The 12961-nt window shown below is 41.0% G+C and overlaps 1 protein-coding gene across 2 annotated transcripts in view; it reads right to left on the bottom strand.

The window, feature by feature from the left end:
* The window catches only part of LOC124290226, a 51383-nt gene that overhangs the window by 34069 nt on the left and 4353 nt on the right, over positions 1-12961 (bottom strand). Inside the window, exon 1 of one of the 2 annotated variants that reach the window (XM_046726940.1) lies at positions 6495-6926. The exons of the other annotated variant lie outside the window; for it this stretch is intronic. The gene's annotated coding sequence lies outside the window, so the exon portion shown is untranslated. Of the gene's footprint in view, positions 1-6494; positions 6927-12961 lie in introns of those variants that run through there. 2 annotated transcript variants of the gene reach the window in all.

The following is a 12961-nucleotide window of genomic DNA, read 5'->3' as shown; positions in this document are numbered from 1 at the left end:
TTGCGCCACTGTGACCATGAGAGCAGACGTCATTTTCAGGTTGTGCATGAAACAGAAACTATAGATTAGTTTCGCAACAGAAACTATAGATTAGTTTCGCTCGGTGGATAAGTAAGATAAATGGTACCTGACGTAAACTCGTGCACTGATCTGTATGCATTCAGGGAGACAACATTACTTAAATGTGGGTTGATATTTCTAAAGCTTGTAATGCTATTACTATACTCAAAGAGTTTGTTTAGCCTACAGCTGAAAAGACTTCAGGGAGTCAAAAACGCTGCGCCTCACGTGGTTTACAACCCCTGTAGTGTTATATTGTAACATAAACAACGCCCCCTCATCGTCTATCTCTTAAATTAGATCGCATATTAATATGTTCAACATCTGAATGAAAAGCAAAAAGGTCAGACAAGTATTCGAGAGCCTTCAGATGTTTGTCCGAGAAGTAACCTCCGTAAAGACCGTGATGGACCGGAAGCCGTCTGCTTCTGCCATGTCTACCTTAACGCCTTGAGGACTGCGTATACAACCTTCGTCCAGTCTGAAGACTAAATTCTGGTCGACGCATACAATCTGCGATAAATCACAATCTAATGGAACTTGGTCGTGAAAGGTTAATATTGTCTGCTGGTCAATCTCTTAGGAGAGCTTGACGAGAGGTCGCGAAACCCTTAATTTCTTTATCCGTTTTTACAATAGAAACTTAGGAAATTGATTTTCGACAAAATGTAGGTTAAATAGCAACGCTGACTCGCCGTAAAGACGGGGGCATCGTGCGTACGTCAAATTACATCCCAGACCGCTCAGTCAAACAGAAGTCCTGTCAAATACAAACACTCGCAATATATACGCACCAAAGCGAAAATTGAAGGTCCAGGAACTAATGAAAAGGGTAAAGCCAAGCCATCATTTCCTTCAGGTGATGAAGTCTCAGAATATCATTTCCTAATTGTGTGGCATGTATAATGAAAGATTTGTGTATCGTGTAGCTTTCACATAGGCCCGGCAGTCAATATGATACAGTCAAAACCGTGTCTGTCACTTGCAAATTGTATTCACATTTATCCTGTTGGCGCGGTAGGTCCAAGGAAGATATCAATTCAAAGAACCGCTACTCTTAATTACTTGCTTTACAAATGGTTAATTAACAGAATCTTCGAGGTCAGTTTTGGTACAGGAAACACACACACAAAACACTTTCAAGAGAGAAACAACTTGTGTCATTTGAAGTACTTTTGCGCCCTAACGCATAACAAAGAATTCTGTGGAATCTTTGAACAAAACATACCAGTGTCAAAATGTCAGAGTTATGTTTATGAAATCTTATGGACTGATAACATAACATGTCTGCGCAACGCAATTCGATTTCCCTCCATGTTAACGTCCGGTGTTTCAGTGCTCCGGAAAAGACTTCATTTTCTACCTAATGAGACCAACTCATTCGCCCTGTTCACACAGTGTTCAGGTGCCTCTAAAATACCATTCAGTGTGTCACAGACCGAGTTTTGGCTTCCAGATAGCGGATAAAGCAAAGCCATTTTGAAAAGATCAGAGCAGGGGAAAGACCAACAGCTGAAGTAAGATCTGTCATCAATATAATTGTTCTTTGAAGGCACAGTGGCAGACAGAATATGATAACGGCCATTGGATCTTGTTCCTCCTGTCAGTCCTTTACGCAAAGGCTACATCAAAGACGTGTTATCAAGCGCAACATTAACTACGTCAAACCATGGACCTATCAATACCACTTGAGCGAGTGGCACTGAGCGAGTGGCACCAATATTCCAGCAATATCAGGACATCATGGAAACCAGAGTCCGAAAACATCAGCAACTATTTACATATAAAGCGGCAAAGTTCAGCAATGCACAGTAGTACACGAGTAAAGAAATAAAACCAAAAGAATGTCACAACACGACTTTCTCTCTTACATGTTTCAAGTTTACCTACCTCCAGTACGGTGATCACCTGAATATAAAGTTAGAAACATGTTTGTTCTCAATATTTTGTGGATTTCCTTACATATATATATATATTATGTAACAGGCGGACACACACCTTATCCGCACACACCATACATACATACATACGTACACATATATATATATATAGAGAGAGAGAGAGAGAGAGTCCCCAATAACTGCCTCGGCCTACAGTTGCATTAGACTAAACACATGTTTCATCTGCACCACACTTTAGCTTGGTTTACTAACAATACGTATTTTTCTCCAAGGTTGTCTGGGCACCAGATGTCCATGTTATTAAACACGTATGTCATTATGGATAATCTCCGTACTGGAGAAATTTAGATTACATAACGCATTCAGGCCATCGATTTACACTAGGATACATACGTACATGTATTTACTTGGCATGTTACATTAACGGTTACCATGGCAACTGTATAAAACCTTCAGCTATTCTCAAAGAAAATGGGCAATTAACGTTAAATCAAATTTTTTGATCATCTTGGACAAATACGTATAAAACCGATGACATTTCCATGCAATAAAACGTCTCTTGCTGTGTGTTTGTTATTTGGAGTTCTTTGACGATAAAATGAATGATTTGCTGGGTTAAGAAGGCAACGAGGCTCTGAGAATTGATGGCCACTATAAGGAGCTTGTAATCAGACAAAATACACCGCTCCAAGAAGACTGTAATCAGCATTGCTCGCATAAATACAGATCTCTAGCAATCGCAGTATCTCGCAACAGGCTGCTGAAACTGGGGAGGATATAAAAGTGAAAAATTAGACCGCAATCAATCTTTGCAAATGTACACTAATGTGGAAGTATTGATCAATGACCTTGGCAGGTACGTTTCCCTGTGCACTGTAAGTTGTCGTAATACCCTGCCTAATACTTCGCGGAAACGATACCTAACGAGCAAAGTTGTCCAGATCGGGCATACCGTTTCCGAAAAGTTCCACTAATCTCTAATCATTTCCAAGAAGCAAAATGTAACTGCTTTCAAAGAGAAATTGATTTTGTATTCGAATATCGATCTAGCATTAACGCTGATGAGTAATGTGGGAGTTGGTGATTTGATGAGATTAAAACGTGTCATATTCAAGTACATGGAGTTACGGTATTGAATAATTCCGATCCTGTATGGTTACAGTGGATACTGACAAAATAGTAACAAGCCGGGAATTGTTTACACAGAATCATCGGGGTATTGATTTTCAACTGGAGACAAACCATATTTGAGTCCCTTCAAGAAGAAACCGATACAGTATAACCCGTAGGATACAATATATATTGACATAGACATTAATTGAATTCAATGTATTTAAACTCACTCGAACTCAGATTATCACACATAAGTATATCACACACAAAGAAAGGAATATAATCCACATATACAGACAACGCATGCGCGCACACACGCACGGGACCTCACAGAGAGAGAAACCTCGTCAGCCCGAAACCCCCATAATCCGCACACACCATTTTCTGGATGATAAAACAATAACAACGTTGGCATCAGGAGTCACGCCACTCGAAAACACGATTCGTTCAGATGGAAATTTGATAATCCGGACATAGACGAATGTAAGCAATTCGGATCATGCTAACTTACTTGTGTACTCAACATTGCACAACAAATGTCACCTCCCGCGCAGTCTTGAGTGTGGGAGGAGGCGAAATGACCTTTCTGTAAATAGTCGAAACTGTCAAGTATCTGTAAATAGTCCACAGTATCAGGTATCCGTGCAGCTCACCCACCTAGAACCTCGGCGTCTGCAACGTCGGAGACCTATCACACTTCAAAAGTAGTGGCAATGGAAGTAAAACTGCATGACACGCGACAACGGATCGAAACTGACGAGACGGGAAACTGACAACGAACCGTAATTTCGTGACTCTCCGACAGATAAGCCGCAAATTTAATAAGGCCCGAAAGCAATGGTCATTTTGCGGAGTGACGGGAGTTTACCGATCGTTTGAAATTCGCCATCACTCCCCAGAATATCGCTAAATCCAATCATGGAGATTGGAATGTGCAAATGTCTCTGAAATCTACATCGCTCTTTGTGAAATCGCTTCCTATTTAACCCATGGGGGGACGTGCCTGGTGAGCCCGTGGTATGAAATGCTTGATGATATGGACTAAAGGGGGATTTATAACGCCAATCATCACTCTGTTTTCATTATTCGTGGAATGACAAACCGCATGTGTAAGGGGAAATTCAAATTGGAATTCAGAATGACATGTGATGAATTATACTTCTGTAAATTGGCATAAAACATCACCATTTAAGGACATAGTCCATATAGCGAATTTGGACATTCCTTGAAGTCCAGAAAATGATAATTTTGGCATCCCCATATCACGGCGACTGGCAGAGAAATCTGTTTGATACCTCATCACAGGTCATGGACCATCTATGTAGACCTGACCATGATGGTTTAAGGACCTGTATGTTTTACTTTATCATCATGATTTACCTCATCACTAAAAGTAATGGACTATTTGGACTTGGCCACATTCAACCGAAGGACGCCATCAACAGGTTGGAACACCTAGAGTAAGACGTGACGTAAATCTGCTACAATAGAATTCCCATTATACAAAATACGTCACTGTTGTATTGACCGCAAAGGGCAACAGCAGGATAATGTAAGGCTCGTTTTGGAAAAAAAAGAACAAATTGTTTTGGTATATATTGGTAGTCTGAAACAAAGTTTGGGTTTTACTTTTTCAAGGCTGGCCAATTATTTTATAACCTAATTTTCAAAAGTTTCAGTGAATGAAAAAACGGAATATACCACTGTCCTATTACACCACGGAAAAATAGGGGGGTATTTCTTCACTCCGTCATGTTGTCAAGGTGAAAAGAATTTCTACCTGAATATTGTCTGTACGGGAAGGAATCCTCCCAAAGAACGTACGAAGTGACTTCCACTAGGGCACATTATCCCTGATTGCGAAATAACTATGCGTGCACGATTGCTTAACATTCGCCATAATCCAAACCACTGAATTTTTTAAATTACATTACACATGAAATGACGCTTTGAGATCCAGATCTGTATAGGATATTGTGTTTAAGAAGCTATGTTTACATCAGGAGTATATATCAATGGTATTTAATTCCTTGACGAAACTTCAAAGCATCATACACCCAGTAGCAATGTGAGTTACTGTATCATTACATTCGAAAGAACAATTTTTCAATATTGATTTGGTTATAGATGAAAGGATAAAAGTAAGTGCTTCACTTTAAGTGTAGTGAGAATATAGTTATTCTGAAATTAACAATCTCATGATCAACAATTTACACCTGCAAATTTAAGCGCAACTCGTAATTTGGTTGTTTGCCTGTTTCTTTGGAGCATGATAGACACGTGGTGTTTTTTCCAATGTGAATAACAGAGAATTAACACTTACATAAAGCCATGGCTTGCTGAAAACCAACGTCTATGCGCATTGGGTATGCTGCACCCAGGTATGCCGCGAAAAGAAGTTGTCAGACATTTCAGTGTCCATCGAAACATAAGCGACCAAACCCTTTCCTCATCCACAAGATATCTCTGCCAAAAGCGGAGTCGTTTATATAGTTGTGACTATATCATGAGCATATATTTGTTTCAGCAGTATTTCAGCTGTACGATGAAACACAATACCCTTTACTTGCCGCGGACCGGTCGTCAACATGTGCATCACGTCAACAAGACAATCATTGTCAGTTGATTCCTAGACGTAATCGATACTACACTGGACACACAACCGGCTAATAGATAATTCGGGGTTGAGCCCAATTAGAAGCCGAGCTGTACACAAGAAGACAGTATACTGTTAACAGATAATAAGTCCACATTTCACCTCAACAACTCGGATGGTGAATGGGGGTCCGGTAGACCGTTTTAGCGACGCTTGCTTTACTCAACGTCGTCAGTTTGGGGGTGGACGAGTCACGTTCTGTGGTCGCATTACAACACATGGGAGAACACATCTCATTGTTGTTAATGGCAGTGTGAATGGTATCGTCTGGTTCTCGAGAGCCAGGTCTACCCTTTGTGCAACTGCAGTGACGTAACGTTGCATTACACGTTTTGTATGGCGGCAGTTCAGCATTGCTGACTCCCATGGCCGACTGTTTCGTCAGACCTCTGCCCAAGAGGGCATGCCTGGGATGAAAGGATAATGATGAAACATTGATTCAATTGTTCAATTGTTGTTGTTCAATAACATAACAACAACACCTTATATGAAACAGCGGGGTATTTAGACCAAATGAAATTAAATGTCAAGAGGTTTCAAACATATATGATGAAACATATGAAATGTCCAGTGAAACATAATATCACAAACGTAAACATGACGCGCACCTTCATCCCAACACCATATACATGATTATAAATCAAGTAGAAAATGGCATCAATACATGATCTAAACAAACGCCCATATCCCCAAAGTCTCAAACACCAGGTTACCCACAAATTACCCCCAACCACAAATGGTAAGAACATAAGTACACAACTCACCTACAAATCAGATCATGAAGGAGTGATAGAATGCCGCTACGGGCCAATCCGCCAAAGGAATTCTATCATGTGAGCACACGGTTCTGTCTAGCACCGCACCAAACCAAATGTCCCTTTCAGCAACAAAAGTGACACTAATTCTCCCGCACAGATGATGACGGCCCGAGCACTTCCGAACAGTTCCGATTGAAGACAGTCTTCAATGCGACTGCCCCGTCCGTCACAAACTGGCGAATTACCTTTCTCAATGGTTGATTTGGACGCTTTCTTGTACCTTTGCCACAAACATGTCACGAGTACCGCAAAATTCTCCCGTTCGCTACGTTTCCTTGACGCGAGTTCGGATCGATTCCAATCAGAACACCTCGATGGTTGCCGTTGTTCCCTTCAGGCACAGTATCTCGGTGGTGGTATGTATGTATGAATTGGAAGCGTTTAGACGGAGTCTGTCTAGTCTCTACATCAGTATGTGATAATTTAGGCGACAAACCGCGCATTGTGCAGTCACAACTGGCAAGGCTGCATACAGATCGATGCAGCGTTTGATAAGGTGGACGGGATCATATGATAAAATGAATAAATATTGTACTCTGTGTCATGCTATTGATGCGTTAAGAGTATAACAATTAACCTCTTGGTGTCTGGCGGTCATATTGACGTGTGGCCATATAGGGTGACCTTATGTTCCATCACTGTCACAAGAATAAGAACGTTGTCTGCAAAGGCGTCACCGTTGGTATTTCACGTTCAATCAAACATCAATACATCGAAAGTCCGTAAATCGATATATGGATAATATGACTATACTTAACAGACATTTTCCTCCTTTACCGTTACTTAGGACTCAAAATACGCCTATCGCTAAACAGCATAGTTTGTGACGAAGGATACCTTATCATACGTGAAAAACTGTCATGAAAGGACTAGTCCGTTATTAACTCGAACTCTTTGTATTAAACAATGCAATTTTCTCCGAACCATATTGTAATGGGCACTTGGCAGTCATACACATGCAGATCGAAACATATTAGCTCGAACTTCAACTCGATATATCGTTTAAGATGGAACTCTATGCTTCCGGTTGAATCCATACTAGATCTGTGGTCTGATGCACAACATTCTTCGAACCTCAGAAACCATGCTGTATATTCGATGTTATTTATCAACGTGTGTGTGTACATTTATTTCATTTTATTGACAATGTTAATTTTGAATAGTAAACACTTAACAGATATTGTTAAATTGATAAGACATTGTTTCATTGTGTTGTATGTCGAATGCAACCACTCCTGTCTCGAAGGTGGACATACAACCTCTTGTCTCGAAGGTGGACATACAACCTCTTGTCTCGAAGGTGGACATACAACCTCTTGTCTCGAAGGTGGACATACAACGTGATGTAGTCCTTAGTTTAAGTGTCACTTTGGTTAAGTGTCTGAGCAACAGAGTTGGCGTTTTTCAAATCAAACGCACAATCAGTGAATTCAGTAGCTGTCTGTAAATGGGCTAACGTTGAAGACACTGTCTTGCAGCATGAAAAGACACTTCGTTGGGGTTGTGGACAGAGTGTCTGCCCGGAGAGCGGAGGGTCATGGGTTCGATCTCGATGCATACCAAAGGAGGTGAACAGCTCGTACTTGCTGCCACAGATCATGCCTGTCGCTCAGTGTTAACGAGGAAACAAAGACTGCTCGGAGGGAGCATACTGGTAATGGAGACACACAAGGACGTATAGCACTGGGACTACCTGTTAAATTCTGTTCTTACGACAGACATAAATCATTTGGAACTCATCAAACTCAAATGGTGAGTGAGTGAGTGAGTGAGTTGGGTTTATTTCAGTCATATCGTGTCAATGTTATGTGGGATGATGGGCCAATGGGTTCGGGTTTAACATGCTCACTAGTTTCTTTAAACCAGCCAGCACGGTCATGGTGCTGACAGTGAAACATACCCAATGAGAACCAGGATTTGAACCCGAGACCTAAGGTGTCTGGCACACATGAGGGACCCACCTCTTAGTCGAAACTGCGGCGTCCAAGACGGCTCCACTTCAGTTGTATTCGCTAATGAATAAACGACTCCAGACCTCACGCAGACAGTACAAGTCCTTCACAAACCGGATGATCCTCTTCAGGAACAACAGTCAGCAGGACAGTAATTAATGTATGTCTGAATCCCAGGCCAGGGTCTGTGAGACATTCAACGGTCGAAAAATCGCGAATTCGGTTTAAACCAAATTTCCATCCGAACGTGCTCCCAAATACAGATGTATAATTAAGGTAGTGGAAAGAAAGGCCACAAGCAGTTAAAACCAATAATCCTACAGTAACTGTGTAAGGTTCAGCGGATACACACGTGGAGGGGTGGTGCGTGACGTGACTCTGGTAATAGGGTCTAAATCTGCGACGCAAAAACATTTCTCAGGATGGCAATCATCTTGTGGCAGTTTTTCCAGGCCAAACTAGATGCATACAAGAAAACACAGTTTTCTTACTTCAAACACACTCAACCCGAATCTTAAATGCGATGCGTTCTAATGCGTCCTTTTGGACGTTAGACGCATCGCGGATGAATTCCATTCCATTGACGTCACCGTATTCATGTATGTGGCCTTCTGGGTGTCTTCAGTATCATCAGTGATCCACGTCCTTGTCGACGTCAACCAGACCACCGAGTATAACTACTTGTTCCATTTAATGGAATGACCGCCGATACAGGTCTCAAAAAATTATTCCAAGCTTCAATGATTCAAGTTCAGCAGAAAATACTGATAAGTGATCAGCTAATCGTACACACTCCCTTTGCCCATTTATAATCCGGAAAAATACGCTTGACGCGCTGGGTTGAAACTGACGCGGACGGAAACCAGAAACAAGACATATCTTTTTTAGGCCTTACAGTGGCAGTAAGATCTGAAGCCTCTCCGTAAAGGTTTGACTATGGTATAGCAGTATGTCGACAAGCAACGAGTCATATGAAGTATATCGTTATGTGGCAGTGTTATTCATTATGTAACAATGTTCCAAGCGTAATTATAGTAATACACTGACATTCAGTAGGGTGATGTGGTGTGCTCTATACTTAGACTTGTTCTACATTTAGACAGAAAGATCAGGAAAGTGCTACAAGAAGCTGATTTCAGAATCATCTCCCTTATTAAGTTTTGTAGAATGTTCTAGCATCTTTGTCTTAGGTATATATGGGGAGTTAACTCTTGCCTCTCATCTCACATTACATCTCAGGTTACAGGAAGTCAAGCAGTGTCTGCGATGACCACATTCACCTGTATATTCTGCTAAGTATATATGTGACTACTGCCGTCACTGTCTTTATTGGTGTAATCACCTGGGGCCCGTTTCTCAAAGCTCTCGTAAGCCTAATATCTCGTAACTTTTCTCGTAACATTCGTACCTCCTATACTGTAACATAGGAGGTACGAATGCTACGAGAAATGTTACGAGATCTTAGGCTTAGGAGAGCTTTGTGAAACGGGGCCCTGTACTGCCATAGTGATACCTTTGTAGAGTGTTGTATTGATTTGTGAACCTAGTGGTCAGTTTTAGAATACAACTGTTGATTACATCACATGGCGAGGTTGTGTGTTGGTTTCATACCAAGTTCCATCACGAACTGGGCCCCGTTCCTCAAAGCGATCGTAGCGCTAAGATGATCGTAACTCCCATACTTTAACATAGACCTACGACTGTCGTAGCGCTACGATCGCTTTAAGGAACGGGGCCCCGATCCCCTAACATTAGCTCTGTTATTTAGGGTTAGCCTTTTAGGTTCAACTTTAGAATCATCACGTAACAACATCCCTTGGTTTGTCCACTAGGACATTTCTGGGATGACTTAACCAGGCCTTTGAAGTCTTGATAGAAAAGCTTAGCTGTAAGTAAAATGAACCTTTGTTATATTACATGATTTTCAGTATTTTCGCAAATGACTAATATCGACCATTCTACCGATGTCAAGATATGACGGTAACGTTTATGATAGCCTCACTTCTACTGACCATATGATATATGTGAGTATGGTTTTGTGCCGTTTTTAGCAATATTCCCAAAAAATAATGGTGGGTGACACTAGAAATGAGCCTCATGTGGGGAATCGAACCCAACCCAACCAGATAAAACAGTTTAACACGCAAATTCCTGCTAGTGTCTAAATAATCAAAGACGTTCAAATGCTATCAACACGTTACATTTACGTCATGTAAAAGTTGAATAAAGTCTTTAACGTGTTTTTCAACGAACTCATGGAGATCTGTGTACGTCATTGAATAATACCGCTCATGTGGCTTGTGAACGTGTTTACTGGACAACGTCAACATGTTATCTTTGATGGCTGCGCGTTAGCGTGACGGATCCGTCACAACGGGTTATCAGGAAACAATACCGTTCTGTCTAATGTAGCGATGAGAAAGCTTGCACCAATGTGACAAGACACCCGTAATTGGCATCTGTGTTATGAAACTGATCGTGATCGACATTAACGAATTTCATTAGTACTACTGCTTTTTCCATACCTATTCTACATAGCTGTCCTATCTGACGGTAACGGTTCTAATGGGAAGGAAAGCGTGTAATTAATGGAAAAAGGAAGATGATAGGTTATTTGCATTTTGCTGACGCGAGTACTTGTAATTAGCGCCTAATATTTTGACATTTATGGATATTGACACGTATGGAGATGTGGCTGTTTAATGTGTTTTTTTCAGCTTGCAAGGATTTTATCGAAGAATCCACTGGCGTAGGAAATTCTACAAAACCAAATTCGCCTGGGACAAAAATACATTGTTTCAAAAGATTTTTTAAAATATCTCTTAGTCTCGTAGTTTCAACATATATCGTATCAGCAGCCGATGAAATATACAGTCTTCATACAAAATCACAAAGTAAACCGTTTATCTTAAAATTAATCACTGGTTCGTCTGGTCCAAGCTCGATTATTAAGAGGCCGCGGTCATACATCTAGAATATTTGTGGGCGCAGCATTAGACAGCAAACTGTCAGAACTGACCAGCATCAACTACCCCCATACCCTACCCCACCCAACCTCACCCCCACACACATCAACTACATCAGGCGCTGAGGAAGTGAATGATGCAGGAACAACATCGGGGTATAAAACTGAAATTTATCGTCACAAAGTGTCAGATTTGACGCATGGACATATTCATTTCATCCATTCCGATACACTCCCAAGATTCGTACTTAATTAAGTTATTTATCTGCAGTCCTTAACCGATATTTAATTCAAATGACACCGACCGCTAATCCAGCTCCTAAAGAGATCCTCTTAACTACAAACAGATTAGACGCACTGACAATTTATCATCTCACTTAACATGGAAATAACTGGACTGGCCATCAGCTTCCGTTGAGTCGTCACCCAGACACCAACAACGCTTCTCTAAGCCAGGTTAATAACACATTCAATCACAAACGGTCTACAGTACTTTAAAAGGACCGGGGATAATTTATTCCCAACAGATACATCAGTCTACGAGTTCAGTCCTCAAATTGTCCCGTCTAGCATCTATATAACTGGTTCATTGCTTCTAAAAAAACTGGTTCATAGCATTTATATAACTGGTTCATAGCATTTATATAACTAGGTCCCGATCCACAAAGCCTTCCGATCCACAAAGTTATGACCTATCGATATCGGTTTATCATAGGCTTACGAATGTCGTAGCGCTACGAAGTTACTTGTATAACTGGGTTCATCTCCGTCTCTTACAGACTATTGCCGCGGTAAGGTTTTGCTCTATGGGCATACTTCGGTCCCGTACGGATATAAACGATGATTACGCGACAATTAACCCGTGATGTTCTTAACATCAACCCGCCGTCACCACAAAGGTTTACATGTTCGTTAATAACAGCCCCAGAGCGACATCACACATACACATCAAACAGATCAGGGGGAAAGTAAGCTGTCACCTTTAGGTGCTGCAGCTTTTAAGAGCGCTTCCGGTAGAGCCGATAGCACATCTGGTGCATCACCACTAACGTAACAAAAGTGAGTATGAGTCAGATTGATTGGAAATCGTTTTAACTAAATTGGAAACCTGCAAATCCCGAGGATTTTCAACAGCACATAAATACGTTTCTTTATAAAATCCTTTCGGTTCTAATAAAGAAAATATGGTTTTAGGCACAGCGATGTTATTGAATTCTTCAGAACGTGAGTGTATATCGTGAAACGTTGGTGCCACGGATAATGACGGAAACCAATAGTATTAAGGTGGTATAAACTTCCCATAATACGCATACACATGTTTGATTCAACATGCCTTTGACTTCGAATTGGCAATGTTTGTAAATTAATGTTCACCTAACAATGAAAAGAAAAGAAACCAGTCTTCTTCTTCTTTTATTGACAACATGGGAGAAAATAGAAGAGGAAAATCGGAAGGCAACCTAAAAGGCAGATAAGTAATTATTCTCACCTGTTTA

Source organism: Haliotis rubra, unplaced genomic scaffold (genome assembly GCF_003918875.1).
Source record: "Haliotis rubra isolate DU_JTF1 unplaced genomic scaffold, ASM391887v1 Scf46, whole genome shotgun sequence".
NCBI lineage: Eukaryota > Metazoa > Mollusca > Gastropoda > Lepetellida > Haliotidae > Haliotis > Haliotis rubra.
This window is presented reverse-complemented; position numbering and strand designations above follow the sequence as displayed.